At 34.5% G+C, this 14,605-nt stretch overlaps 1 pseudogene; it reads left to right on the forward strand.

The window, feature by feature from the left end:
• Positions 1 to 13,272: 13,272 nt before the first annotated feature.
• LOC124973656 (AP-3 complex subunit sigma-1-like) lies at positions 13,273 to 13,843 on the forward strand (annotated as a pseudogene).
• The last annotated feature ends 762 nt before the right edge of the window (positions 13,844 to 14,605 follow it).

Consider the following 14,605-nt stretch of genomic DNA (forward strand, 5'->3'; position numbering starts at 1 on the left):
GCCTTAAGGCCTTGCTGGGACACGCGGAGACTGTAGGCCCTGGAACGCAGCACCGCGCCAGCGTAGCGGCCCAGGAGACCTGACAAGGGCCTGTGGGATGCGGCGCTCCCAGGCCGCCTAAATATTTTCTGAATTTCCCTACTCCTAAGTTTTTTCCACACTATTTCATATGCAAACAACAACAACAACAAAATGCTCTGAAGTTTTCCTGAAATTCAATGCCTCTGGCAGAAAGGAAAGATAAGTTGTTCTGATCATTTTTTCTCTTCCTGTATACTTTTCAATGAATTGAGTCTTCCTGCATGAAAATAAATCAAAGTGTATAAAATTAACTTTTCCTATATAATTGTCTCCTTCAGGAAACGAAATGAGTTATCATACTTGAAGCAAACTGATCTTCCTCTTATTTCCTCCCTTTCTTTTAGTAAAACCTTCCTGCAATTCTATTTTGCATGAATGGGCTTTAAACCCTATCACTGATTTTAAACTTCATTATAAGATTAGCATCAAACACTGCTGGAATGTACTTGACTCATGTGTTAAGTCAGTAAGATTTGCAATTAACTACCACTTGTTGAAGACTCCATAAGTTCTGGGAATTTATTGTTATCTTTTAGATAAACTTAACTGCATGCATAGCTTCTAATTTTATTGCAATGCCCTAAAACTATTTCAGTGTATTTTAAAGTGATTTACCACTGGAGAATCATTTCACCAAATGAAGAATTATAACTGTCAGGTGGTAGAACAAACAATTGAGAAATGACAGTACTAAAAGTGAGCTTAGGAATTAGTGCAATTTCCTTATTTTTACAAAAGTAAAAGGCAAGGCTCAGAAAGTAAAATAAAATTATCAAAGAACATAAAATGTATAATGAGTTTCTGTATGATCTGCTTTGGATACAAAATCCTGAACCATGCTAATCTCTACCCTCAATGAATTATTTCTCTTCCTCCACATACTTTTCATTGTTTACTACCTTCATTCACCATTCCAACTAACATTTATGAGTATCTGTTCTGTACAATACACTGTTCTAGTCTTTGAGAATATGAAAGTGGGGGGAAATTAAATTCTCCTTATCATTTGTGGTTTACATTCTGGTAAAGAAGATGAACCATAATAAAATGAATAAGTTAATTTCATTAAAGAGACAAATGAACCATGAAGCTAACAAAGCCCAATTTTCTGGAAAATCCCCTGTTAGCAATTTACAAGAATGTAATACATTTTATTTAGTCACTATGTTGTAGAATAGACCTACCTCTTCAAATTATTCCTCTTGTATAATTGCAAAGTTGTATCCTTTGACTAATATCTAATTAATCCTCCCACTCCCTGACCCCAGGCCTTGGGAACCACCATTCCATTTTCTACATCTGAGTTCAAATTTTTAGATGTCATATGTAAATAAGATTGTGAATATTTGTATTTCTGTTCAAGTCTTGCTTCACATAACATAGGTCCTCCTGATTCATCCATGTTGTCACAAATGGCAAGACTTCTGTAAAAAGAAAACAAAAACGTCAAGTAGAAATCCATTTTTTATATGCACCACATTTTCTCTATTCATTCTTCTTTTGGTGGATAATTTGGTTTCATCTGTCTTGAGTATTTTGAATCATGGTGTAGTAAACATGGAAATACACATCTCTTGAAAATACATGAGATATTGATAGGTAGGTAGATAGATACATGGATCAATTGATTCCATGGGGTATTGCTGGATCATATGATCATATGACCTCTTTAATTTTAATTTTACAAGAAAGGTCCACAATGTTTTTCATACGACTGTACTAACTTACACTTCTATCTATAGTATATAAGAGTTCTCTTTTCTCCATTTCCTCTCTGAAACTTATCTTTTATCTTTTATATAACAGCCATTTAATGGTGTAAGAGCATATCTTGTGGTTTTAATTTTTATTATTTTTTATGGTTAGGGATATTGATCATTTTTTATATCATTTTTTTCATTTTTATCTCTTCTTTGGTGATGTATCTGTTCTTATTCTTTGCTCTTTGTAAAATAATTTTTCATATGAAATTGTTATTAGATTTTCTTATATACTTTATAAGAAATAATTTATATTAACATCTTACCAAATGTATATTCTTCACATATTCATTTCCATTCTATAGGATTTCTCTTTATTCTGTCAATTGTTTTCTTTCCAGAGCAGAAGCTTTTCAGTTTGATGGAATCTCATTCATCTATTTATACTTTTGCTTTCCTGGCCCATATCTTGCCCATTCCAGTGTCCTGAAGTGTTTTCCCTATGTTCCCTTCTAGTTGTTTCATAATTCCAGGTCTTATCAAAAAACTTATTGCCAAAACCAACATCATGGAGAATTTCCACTATCTTATTCTTTAGTAGTTTCATAGTTTCAGATCTTTTATTTAAAATTCTATTCCACTGTAAATTCTTTTCACATATTGTGATAGACAAGGCCTAAATTCATTCTTCACAGTTTACATATCCAAGTGTCCCAACACCATTTATTGAAGAGACTGTTCTTTCCCTGTTGTGTTTTTGGTACTTTTACTGAAAAATCAAATGACAGTAAATAACTTGACTTATTTCTGGGCTTTCTGTTCCATTTGTCTAGGTATCTGTTTTTATGCCAGTACCATGCTGTTTTGGTTACTATATCACTGTGGTGTATTTTGAAGTCAGGGAGTATGATGCCTGCAACTGTATATTTTGTTCAAGGCTATTTTGGCTACTTGTGGTCTCATTTCATATATGTTTTAAGATTGAATTTTCTGTTTTCCTAAAAAAATGTTATTTGACTTTTGGCAGAAATTGCATTGACTTTTTAGAACACTTTGGGAAATGCAGATCTTTAAATATTACTAGTTCTTCTAATTCATGACCACAGTATGTTTTCCCTTTTTGTATTTTCTTATAACTGCTTTCTAAAATGTTTTATAGTTTTCAATGCTCAGATATGTCACCACCTTGATTAATTTTATTTCTAATTACCCTTATTATTTTGTTGGTATTGTTGTAAGCAGGGTTGTTTCCTTGTTTTTTTTTTTTTCCTGGTAGTTTATTTTTAGGGTATTCAAATGATAGTGATTTTTATATACTACAACTTTACAGAGTTCATTTATTATTTCTGTCAATTTTGTTAGTAAGGATTTGTGTTTTGTCTTTACAAGATTACGTTTTCTGTCAACTAACATTTTGCCTTCTTCCTTCCTTTTTTGATGTTAGTCTCCTTTCTTTCCTTTTCTTGAAAGGTCACATGACTCAGACTTCTTGTAATTGAATAGAAGTGGTGACAGTGGATATAATTATCATATTCCTGTTATTAGAAAAAAATTAAATCCCCCCCACTTAGAATTTGATATTTTTGGGGGGTTTGTCTTATATGTCCTTTATTATATGGAAATACTTTTCCATTTCTTTTGTGAAGTTTTATAAAGAAATGATGTTGAATTTTGTTTAAAGTTTTCCTGTGTTTATCAAGAAATGATTGCACAGTTTTGTCATTCATTTTGTTAATGTGATATATCACATTTGTCAGTCACATATGTTGAACCATCCTCATTTCACTGGGAAAAATCCCACTTAGTCATGGAGAATAATTCCACTAATATCATGTTCAATTTGGTTTGCTAATACCTTACTGAAAATTTTTCATCTACATTTGTGAGGGATATTGAACTTTAATTTTCATTTCTTTTTTTCATTGTCTTTGGCATCGGGGTAATGCTGGATTGATCAAATGTGTTTTGAAGTATGTCCTTTTCTTCAGTTTTTGGATGAGTTTGCAATCATTAGAATTAATGATTCCTAGAGTGTTTAGTAGAGTTAAGTAATAATCATAATAACTTGTGCTTTTTTGATGGGAGAATATTTATGACTAAATCAGTTTCCTCATATTTTTATTAACTCAATTCTCTTAGATTATATTTGTCAGTGCATTTATCAATTTCTTCTAGGTTTTCTTATTTGTTTCAGTGTAATAATCATAGTAGTATCTTGCAATTCTTTTTTATGTCTGCAGAACCAGTTGTAAAGTCTCCATTTTTTGTATAATTTCATTTATTTGTGTCCTCTCTTTTATAAGTTTTGCTGAAGCTTTGTCAGTTTTCACAAAACCAATTAAATTTAATTTATATTTTGCTTTCTTCTAGTATATGTCATTAATTTCTACTCTGATATTTATCACTTTCTTTTATACTTGATTTGTTTGTGTTTATCTTGTTCCTTGAAGTATAACATTGGGTTATTTGGGATTTTCCTTTTTATTTATTTTTTCTGGTATGAGGATTGAACCCAGGACATTTAGCTACTTAGTAATATCTGAAGCCCTTTTTGCTTTTTTTTTTTTCTTTTTTTTGGAAACAGGACATCACTAAATTGCTTAGGGCTGACTTTGAACTTGTGATTATCCTACCTCAGCCTCCTGAGCTTCTGGAATTATAGGAGTGCACCACTGTCCCACCACTTCTGACCTTTGTTTTTGATATAGGTGATTCTTGCTAGTAATTGTCTTTTACAAAGTGATTGTACTATATATAAAGTTTTCAAATATTGTGTTTTGAGTTTTGCTTGTTTAAACATATTTTCAATTTTCCACTTTACTTTTTTCATTTTTTTTATTTTCCAGTTCATGTTATTTAATTTCCATGTATTTGTGAATTTTCTAAGACTCCTTGTATCAATCTCTAGTTCCAATATCATTTATTTAGAAAAGATACTCAACGTCATTTTGATTTTCTTAAATTGATTAATACTTGTTTTGTGTTCTAACATATAATCTGTACTTCAGAATGTTCTAGGGGCACTTGAATGTATATTGCACTGCTGTTATGTTAATTGTTCTGTATAAAGTGCACTTTATGTTTCTCTCTGGGTCACCTGTCCATCATTGAAAGTGGTATATCAAAGTCCCCTACTATTACTGAATTAAAGCATATCCCCTTTCAGATCCATTAATATCTGTTTTGAATGTTTACATGTACTAATGTTTGGTGCCTATATATTTATAATTCTTATATCCATTCAATGAATTAGCCCACTTATAATTATACAAGTTAAGTATTTTATAAATATCACACACACACATGACAGCAAATTTGTTTCATCCCAGTTTTAGAACTGGAGTTAAAGGAAAGTGAAGAAGGGAGGATAAGATGAAGGAAAGGAAAAGAAGAGGTAAGTGGAGAGGAGGGGAGAAGAGAAGGAGACAGAGAAGAAGATGGAAGGGGAGAGAGAGATTGATTATTGGGAACATTTGTACACACACATAAACAAAATCACATAAGCACTGTAAAATGTAATTCTGTTCATTCTATTAGCTATTGTATATTAAATTTCACATGTTTTATGAATTTTCACAATTTCATAACTTTGTCATTAATGCTATGTTTTTTGAAATACATTGGAAAAGAATACTAATTTCATCTTCCTAAGGAAACAGAAGGAATATCTCCAGTGTGTATGGGAGGAGGAAGAGAATAAAACAACAACACCAAACAAAAGCATTCATTAGAGACAGTGACACATATTTGAAGACCATGTAACACTCAAAAGGACCATGTAACACTCAAATAAGAATTGGCTCAGGGTAAGGTTTAGGGATCTAGGGTTCAAAGAGATGACAAATGTAATTAGAAGACATCAAGTCCACATGTCTTAGAGGGTGTGGAGACTATCAAGGGGACTTAGGATAGATATTCATTACTCTTGTAATTAGTCATCTAATGTAAAATTCATGCACTTATTAGGATAATTGAGATTTTTTGTAAAAAAAAAAAGGAGGGGTAATAACATATATTCCATGCTTGTATAATTATATCAAAATGAATTCTATCATGTATAACTTAAAAGAACCAACAAAAAATTGGCATTCCTACCACAAAAAAGTGATTATACTATAAAACATCATCAGCCTTAGAATCACAGTGTTTTCTTTCTAAATCTGTATATTTCATTTAAGTTTATTTCTATTTTGACTGATCTTTGTTTTAGGAAATAGTTTATTTGGGAGAAAGCAAGAGCAATGGGGTTTCTTGGTTGCAGGAAGCATATTTGAGGTCTAATAGCCTAGAAATTGGCCTTTATCCTGAAGTTGAAGAATCAAGACTTGGAGAGGTTGAGTTGTTTGTGTGAAGTCACACCAGAGGTAGAAACAGAATTCAGTTTAGGGCTTTGTGCTGTGTCATTCAACTCAGTAAGAGATAAAAAATAGGGATTACCTGAATGATGAAAGGCAAATAATAAAAATAATAATAATAATAATAATAATAATAATAATAATAATAGTAATAATAATGTCATAAAGCCAAGGGAGCAAAGGAAACAGTAAAAGGATAAGAATAACTAGGATTGATTAATATTTTATAGTTTATGGCTCACTGTCATATAAATCATTTTCCCAACACCTTTTGAGGCTGGTATTATCCCTTCTTTGTAAAGGGGAAAACAGGTCTTTTCCATGGGTCTTTGTCATTGTTGCATAGCTAGTAAGTGGCAGAACCAAGTCTTGACCTGAAATCTTATTATTTTCTCCTACTCCAACAAGTAAATCTATTAGTGTTCAAGGATACAAAGGAATAGGGTGGGGCTATGTGGTAAAGGTAATGGAAATTGATAATCTATATTCCAGGAAATAGGCTGTGGTGAGGAAAACCAGAAAAATAAGTGGATGTCTACCCTACTGGTTCCACCCTCCTCTACATCTTAAGATTTAAGGTCCCCAACCTTTGTGTATCACTAAGGCCCAGTGGCTGATATTCCATTGCTGCATTGTAGGGTGCCACATCTGATGGCTCCAATTTGGATGGCTGACCTTACTTTGCACTTGCTGCAGTTCATGTCACTCATTCATGGAGTCCACTGTACTACTGAGGCTCTCTCTTTGAAACATTCTGTCCACAATTGTGTTGGGAATTGAGCATCATTCTGATCTGCACTTTCAGGTATTCTAAAGCCAAACAAAACCTGCAGGTCTAAAGTCCTAGTTTTAATATTTCCAGAAAGAAAGGGAGGTATAGTTCAAAGGATATGGTGATTTTATTCATTCCTCTTTCAATAAAGTTTTCAACACCATTGTGTTGTTTTTAAAGGGCCAACCCAATGATAGTGAAGACTACACAGAAGCTTCTTGTGCCATGAACCTCATTTTAAGTTGAAGTAAATAATATTATTGTTTATTTTCCATCATTTTCTTATAGTACAATATTCTGATCTCATTCATTAACTTTCCATGATATTAGCATAAAATAAAATTGTTTTAATGCACTTGATTTCCCCAAACAACCAGTGTATGCCATATTCCCAGAAATAATTGTGTTCTTTAATTGCTTGCTAAAGAAGACCAAGAGAGAAAAGCACCATATGAGAGTTTGTAGGCTCAGGGTATCAGTCATTAAGCTTTTTTCTCTCTTTCTTTCCTTCTTGGATTTTTTCCTTTTGTTTTTTAACAATGTAAGATCACAGTCAGATTTTTCATGAGTTTCTTTCACACTCCAGCAGTCAGTCTCTGACAGAAATAAACCATGCTTGTACTACGAGTAGCGTGTTCAGAACATTTTTCAGTTGCAGGTTTAATCAGTCACTGTGGAGAAATGACAGATATATTCTGAAAGAACCTTTATTCTTCTAGGAAATGGATACAAATATGGTGCCAGACAGTTGATAACATAGTGAATGAAAGTTGTTTCTATTTTAAGAAGTTTTTAATTTAAAGGTCTGTTCAGATATTCTTTGTTAAGTAAGCATGGTATCTCAAGAGAAAAGAAAACTGCTTAACCCTAATTGTACACAGATTAATTTACCAGATCAATCAGATCAATTATCACATTTTGGAGGTGTTCTAAAAGAAATTGTGTGTGTATGTGTGTGTGTGTTTGTGTGTGTGTGTGTTCTCCTTCTGACAATTATACAAATAAATCCTATGTAGTTAATGACATGATTTCTTGTTCAGAACTACAAAAGGTGAGTTTATGGTCATATTTAATTTCTGCTTTCTGAGTTCTAATGAGCATCAGAGCAGATGACCACCAGTCACATTTACTTTTGATGATCAGTGCATTTCACTTACCTGCAGTGCATTTTCACTTATCTGCCCAGAGAATCTTGCAGGATCCTTGGGAGTTGATTTCCCAGCCAAGATGTGCAACTTGCAAGACTACTTTCCTGATATTTAAAAGTAACCTTGTTTATTATTCACAATTAGCAATTTTAGCTATTGCCAAAGAATGAAGTAGACCATTCTCTTTTGTTTTCCTTTAGAATCAGATATTTCTTTCATTTATTTTTCATTTGTTCGATTATTCATTCATTCAACCAGTAGTTATGAGGAACCTGCTCTGTACCATGCCTAGTGTTTGTCATTGATGTGGAGGGGTGAGTGAAACTATGGAGGTTACAGTCCCTCTCCTTGTATATACAAGGTTGGAAGTGGCCTTGAGATACCAATAATCCAGCCTCCTGCTTTGTATATGCAGGAATAATTTCTCTGATGTTCCTGATGGATGCTTGTCTAGTTCCTGTGTATACTTCAGCTTTCTTTTTCTCCATGATTGCCCCTTTGATGCTGAAAAACTATTTGTTTCCTCATCCTTCTGAAGATTCAAATGCCCCATCTCACAATAAAAGAATAAAAAGGGCTGAGGATAAAGCTCTATAGCTTAGTGGGAGAGTGTTAGAGGTTCATAAGAAGAAGAGTATTATGATCTCAGTTAAATCTTAAAGAGAGTTCTGCAGTTGCTTGATAAAGAACTGACTACATAGAGACTATTTAGAGTTGTAGTAAGAGCCCCTAGACAGGTGACTGCAGTACTTCAGTGAGTGATGGTGTGACTTGAACCAGGGTGGGGACTAATAGAGATAGTAAATAATAATTGAATTTGGGGTTGAAAGCAAGAACTCAAAGATTATTCAAAGTTTTGGCCTGAAAATATGAGTTACTAGAGCTTTTATTTCCTGAATTAGACAAGAGAGTTGAAGTAGACTCAAGAATTTAGTTTTTGACAGGGTGAGTGTGAACTTAGACACTGATGTAGAGATGTCAAGTAGGCATTTTGATGCATGATTTCAAAGATGTCTGGGTAAGGGATGTAAATTTGAGAAATGTTGGTGCATACAGCACTTAAAATCATGAAATAAGTTGAATCTTCCAGGGAGTGAGTGAAAGTAGAGAGAGGGCTAGTATCACAGGTAGTGCACAGGTAAGCAGTCATAGATTGAGAGGAGAAGCAGAGGCTGACCAGGGAGAGGAGAGTGGGGATCCTATAAACCAAACAGAGGAAGTGTTTCCAGAATGGGGGAGTGCAAAGCTGCATCAAGTCCTGATAATAGGTCAACTACTGTGAGAATGAAGAATTCATCACCGTATTTGGCAAGATGAAGTTCATTCTTGACCTTGGCAAGAACTGTTTCAGTGGAGTAATGGGGTCAAGAACATGCTCATACTAAGCTTCAGACACAATGGGAAGAATAATACCAAGGAAAGATCACTTGTTAACCCAGATAACTCTTGCTAGAAATTCATCATATGGGGGAGCTAAAAATAGGTTTATTTAACTCTGACAATTTTTCAAGATTTCCAAATCAGACCTAGTGACCAGTCTTTTGTTTCCTTTCAACTTTCAACAGAAGTGTGTCATTTCTACCACCAAATGACCAGGCCTTGTTTATTCAAGCAATAGGGATCCTTCAGAACATAAAGAGGACTATACCTCTCTGAAAATTTGATATATATATATATATATATATAGATATATATATATGTTTATATTTAGCAACTTCTGTGGGACTCAGTGGAAGATCTGATACCTGCAGTTGCACTTAGGTTAGGTGAAGGGATAAGGAAGAAAATTTCTTGGGGCTAAAATCTAACATGAAGAACTCAACAGCTAAATTTGGTGTTTATTTTTATTGACATTATTTAATGAATACTGAATGAATGCTTGCTCTTTGCCACGTATCATTATCCATGCCTTCTCTTATCTGATCCTTTTTTTCTTTTCTTTTCTTTTTTTCTCATGGTACTAGGGATTGAACCCAGGAACACTCTCCCACTAAGCTATAGAGCTTTATCCTCAGCCCTTTTTATTCTTTTGTTGTGGGACAAGGTGTCACTAAGTGGCCAATGGCCTTGAACTCATACTCCTCCTGCCTCAACCTCCCAAGTAGCTGGGATTTCAGGTTTGTACCACTACTCCTGGCTGAGCTTCTCAATTATGCCATGAAGTCATTTCTGTGACTACATTATTTCATATGTGAAAATACTGAGACTTGGAAAATTAAACCAATTGCCCTCAGATCTTATGGCTAGTCTGTATGATAATCCATGTTTACACTAGAGAATTCTATCTTTAGAAACTAAGCTCTACCAGACTGAGTGGGCCTTGGGACAAAATGTTTTTGTTTTCCTTTGACTCTCCTTCAAACCAACTCAGAGATTTTGAGAAGACAGGGAAGGAGGTAGGAGGGAGGCTGTGGCAAGGAGCTGCATGCCCTTTCCTTGTGCCCATGTGACACAGGCATTTTGCACATGTGAGAATTCCCTGCATCTCAGCACTGGTGGCTCAGCAGCAGCATTCTAGAACCAAAACTGTACCATTTTTTCAGCCACCTAGACCCATATTCATATTCCAAGGCCAGAGCTTTCACAGTTGGCCTGCCTAAGAATTTTAGTGAGGTTGAATTCACCATCCCATTGTTTTCTGTTGGCTTGCTACTCCTGTCTCCTCCACAGTACAGTCCAGGTTCACCTCTCCCAGATCCACACCTAGTGTGATGTCTGCTCCACGGATCATAGCTCTGACCTGTGTATCAACTGAAGTGCCCTCAGTCAAAAAGCATTCTGTTGTTATTTTGGGTAGTCATTTCAGTTTGGTTACCTCCATACTTAGGAATTTTGTCTAGTGTGCTTCTTCTCCACAAACTGCCATTGCAGCAGGTGGTGAAAAGTGAGATGCCCCTGAGTCTTCTCAACTTCTTGAGTATTTGCTGAGAACTTGCCCAGCTGTTGGGCCCTGCTCTATGAGGTAACTTAGAGGAGATACTACCTGACTTCATTGTTCCTCTGATCCCTCTTTTAGATCCTGTATATTTATTTAGGAGACTTTAACTGACTGATCACTGACTTATTTACTCTCACTTTATCTTTCTATAAAGTTTGACATTTAGCAGTTTTTCTTTTTATCAAATAATTCTCTTAAATTTGACAATAAATCAATGATCTGTCAATTTGCCTCACACTGGTAGGGAAGGGAGCTCTGTTGTTTGTTCACCCCTTGAGAAGGGTCCTTTTGGCTTTGTCTTCACAGCTGTCCCTCAGTCCCAGGGACACTGTTTTGTTTTGTTTTATTGGTACCCACTTTCTAAAAAGCACAGTTTGGATTTACTGTAAAGAAGCAAATAGCATGTTTTTTGCAGGATGTATATATGTTTCTATAGATTAAGAACTCTTCTTTGTCTGACCTTCTTTATTAAAGTTTTACTAAAGTCAAGAGGTGTAAAATGAAATTATGTTTTTATATGTATATGAATATGCCACACTGAAATCCACCATTCTGTATAAATAACAATCACCAATAAAAGCAATCAAATAAGTGCTAAAAGTTAAAGATATAGAGGTATTCTATCTGAAGTCTATGAAAATAAAAAAAATAATAAAATGAATTTAAAGTTTAAAAAAGAGGTCAAGAAAGCTAAGGTAGGGACAGGAGTTGTGGCTCAGTGGTAGAGCATTTGCCTGGCATGTGTGAGGCCCTCGGTTCAATCCTCAGCACCACATATAAATACATAAAATTAAAAATCCATTGACAACTAAAAATACATTTAAAAAATAGGAAAGAATGCTAAAGAAGTCTTAAAAAACTGTCACTGATCAATAGCCTGGGCATAAGATTAGTCACTAAAAAACATCCTGAAGGAAATGTTTGGGCACATCTTTTTTATTAGTGGTTAGACAAGAAAAGTCCATTATCCTTCACTTTGTGGTACAGTTGTACACATGGTAGTTGCTTATTAAACATTTTCATACATCTCAAAATCATCAAAATGGGAGCTGAAGCATGGTTTCCAAGGCTCCTCCCTGACCACCAGCCCATCATCTGACAGTCACACAGCCTACATTTAAACTCAGGCTGAGAGTTGTGTTGAGCCTCTGGAATGAGACTGTGTGTTTTCCACGTCTGCCTTGGGGTCCAGTCCTCAAGTGTGCCCTCCACAGAAGAGGTGACACTGCACTGCTCAGATGGGACTTCTTGAGTAAACCTAGGTTTTTTCCACTTTTGGTAAACTTCAGTTACTTGGAATTTTCCAACCAGAAGGACTTGATTTCTATGCCAAATGGTTTGGTGGTGTTTTGTTTATTTGTGACTATTAAAAGGATAGTTTCTTTCCAAACCATTATGATAATGAATATCCTAAATTTGCACTCCAGAGGCTGAGAACCAATTTGATCTTTAACAGAGGAGACAAATGTTGACTTTAAAACTTTGTCAGAATCTGATGGTATATAATTTTTCTAGCTCTACTTTAACAAACTAACATGGACATGCTGGTTTAAGCAGCAGAAATTTATTTTCCAATTCTTCTGGAACCTAGAAGTCCAAATCAAGGTGTTTGCAGGTTTGGTTTCTCTTTCGGTCTCTCTGCATGGATTGTAGAAAGTCACCTTCTTAGTGTGTCCTAAGTAATCCAAGTTTTAGAATATATAATATTCTTTCATGCTTCTAAACATATTTTATGGGGACTATTAAAGGGATAAAATGTTAATAACAATACCTATTTAAGTAATTTAAAAACAACTTTACGTAAAATGTGGGGGAATATGTAGGGTCTTACAAATTATTGCCTGTTCAGATACAAACATTTGCAGGCACATGGGGTAGGATAATGGCTATTATAGCTTGAGCCCTCTCAAATCATGTACAAAATTTGATTTATTAATAGAAGAATTTTTGCTTTGTCAAACTTTCAAATATTAAAATCCATAGCAATGGTGGGTGTGTTGCTTATCTTCTGCCTGGTAAATTGTTTCATAGTATGTAATTTTTCAAAGAATCTTTAGTATTCATTTCTGTAAGGACACTAACATGAGATAAAAACATTGGAAAGAGTTCATAACAATTTTACAATACTTCCAATTGTAGTTATAGTCAAAAATAAATAGACTAGTTGTGATTTAAAATCCGATGATTCGAGGGACCGGGTGGGGAAGGATCACTGCGAGATCCCGAGGCAAGGCTCGTGCCCACTCCGGCCCTGGCCCCTAGCGCCATCAGCCCAGCCATGATCAACGCGATCATCTTCAACAACCATGGGAAGCCGCGGCTCTCCAAGTTTCACCAACCCTACAGTGAAGGTACACAACAGTGAACCATCAGAGAGACTTTCCATTTGGTATCTAAGAGAGATGAAAATGTTTGTAATTTCCTAGAAGGAGGATTATTAATTGGAGGATCCGATAACAAACTGATTTATAGACATTATGCAACCCTATATTTTGTCTTCTGTGTGGATTCTTCAGAAAGTGAACTTGGCATTTTAGATCTAATTCAAGTATTCATGGAAACCTTAGATGTTTTGAAAATGTGAACTGGATTTAATTTTCCATGTAGACAAGGTTCACAACATTCTTGCAGAAATGGTGATGGGGGGAATGGTATTGGAGACCAACATGAATGAGATCGTTACACAAATTGATGCACAAAATAAACTGGAGAAATCTGAGGCTGGCTTAGCAGGAGCTCCAGCCTGTGCTGTATCAGCTATAAAGAATATGAATCTTCCTGAGATCCCAAGAAATATTAACATTGGTGACATCAGTATAAAAGTGCCAAACCTGCCCTCTTTTAAATAAGGTAAAAAGGCCACTTCCAGGTAAAATCCAGGGGAAAAATCATCTAAGTTTACCATGCAGTTGTTTACCAAAAATAGAGGAGGAGAGTCTTAACTTTTGCTCTTGGATTTAAGTCAAGGTACTGTATAGAAATTGTGTAAAATCAGTATGGAAGTTCAATGTTGCTTTTTGCTCAGTGGTTTTAATGAAATTAAGTAGTTCCAGTGTGATTTTTTTTCCCTTTTAAAAATTGCATTCCTATGCCCACCTAAGGCATGCCTCTGTGTATTGAATATTACTGTATTTTGAAAAGTAAGATATTTCTTTAATTATGTACAACCTAAAATGTTGGTGTTTTGTATGGATCATCAGTGCAGCATTCCTTAATTCTTTCTGCTATTTGTCACAATTGATATTTAAAGAACCAAATGTGTATTGCATGAAAACATTATGACCTTTTTCTCTGAGTTTAAATAAATTCCAAGGTAACTGGACTTCTAAAGTACCTGTCTGTTTGCCTGATAACCTACTTTAGCAATGATTTTTTTATGACCCTCTGATTCAACAAAGTAAATAAAAGTATATTTTATCACTGTTAAAAAAAATTTTTTTTTAAATAAAAAAAAAAAACAACTTTATTCAGTGAGTTTTGAAAACCATTCAATTCTTTGGAAAGTAAAAACTAACACACATTACTCTTAATGGAGAAAAATGTTTCTCAGATATGCTCATAAAACATGTATGTTCAATAAATTATCATATAAGTCTTTTAAATTAAGTTGA

This window comes from Sciurus carolinensis, unplaced genomic scaffold (assembly GCF_902686445.1).
Source record: "Sciurus carolinensis unplaced genomic scaffold, mSciCar1.2, whole genome shotgun sequence".
Taxonomy (NCBI): domain Eukaryota; kingdom Metazoa; phylum Chordata; class Mammalia; order Rodentia; family Sciuridae; genus Sciurus; species Sciurus carolinensis.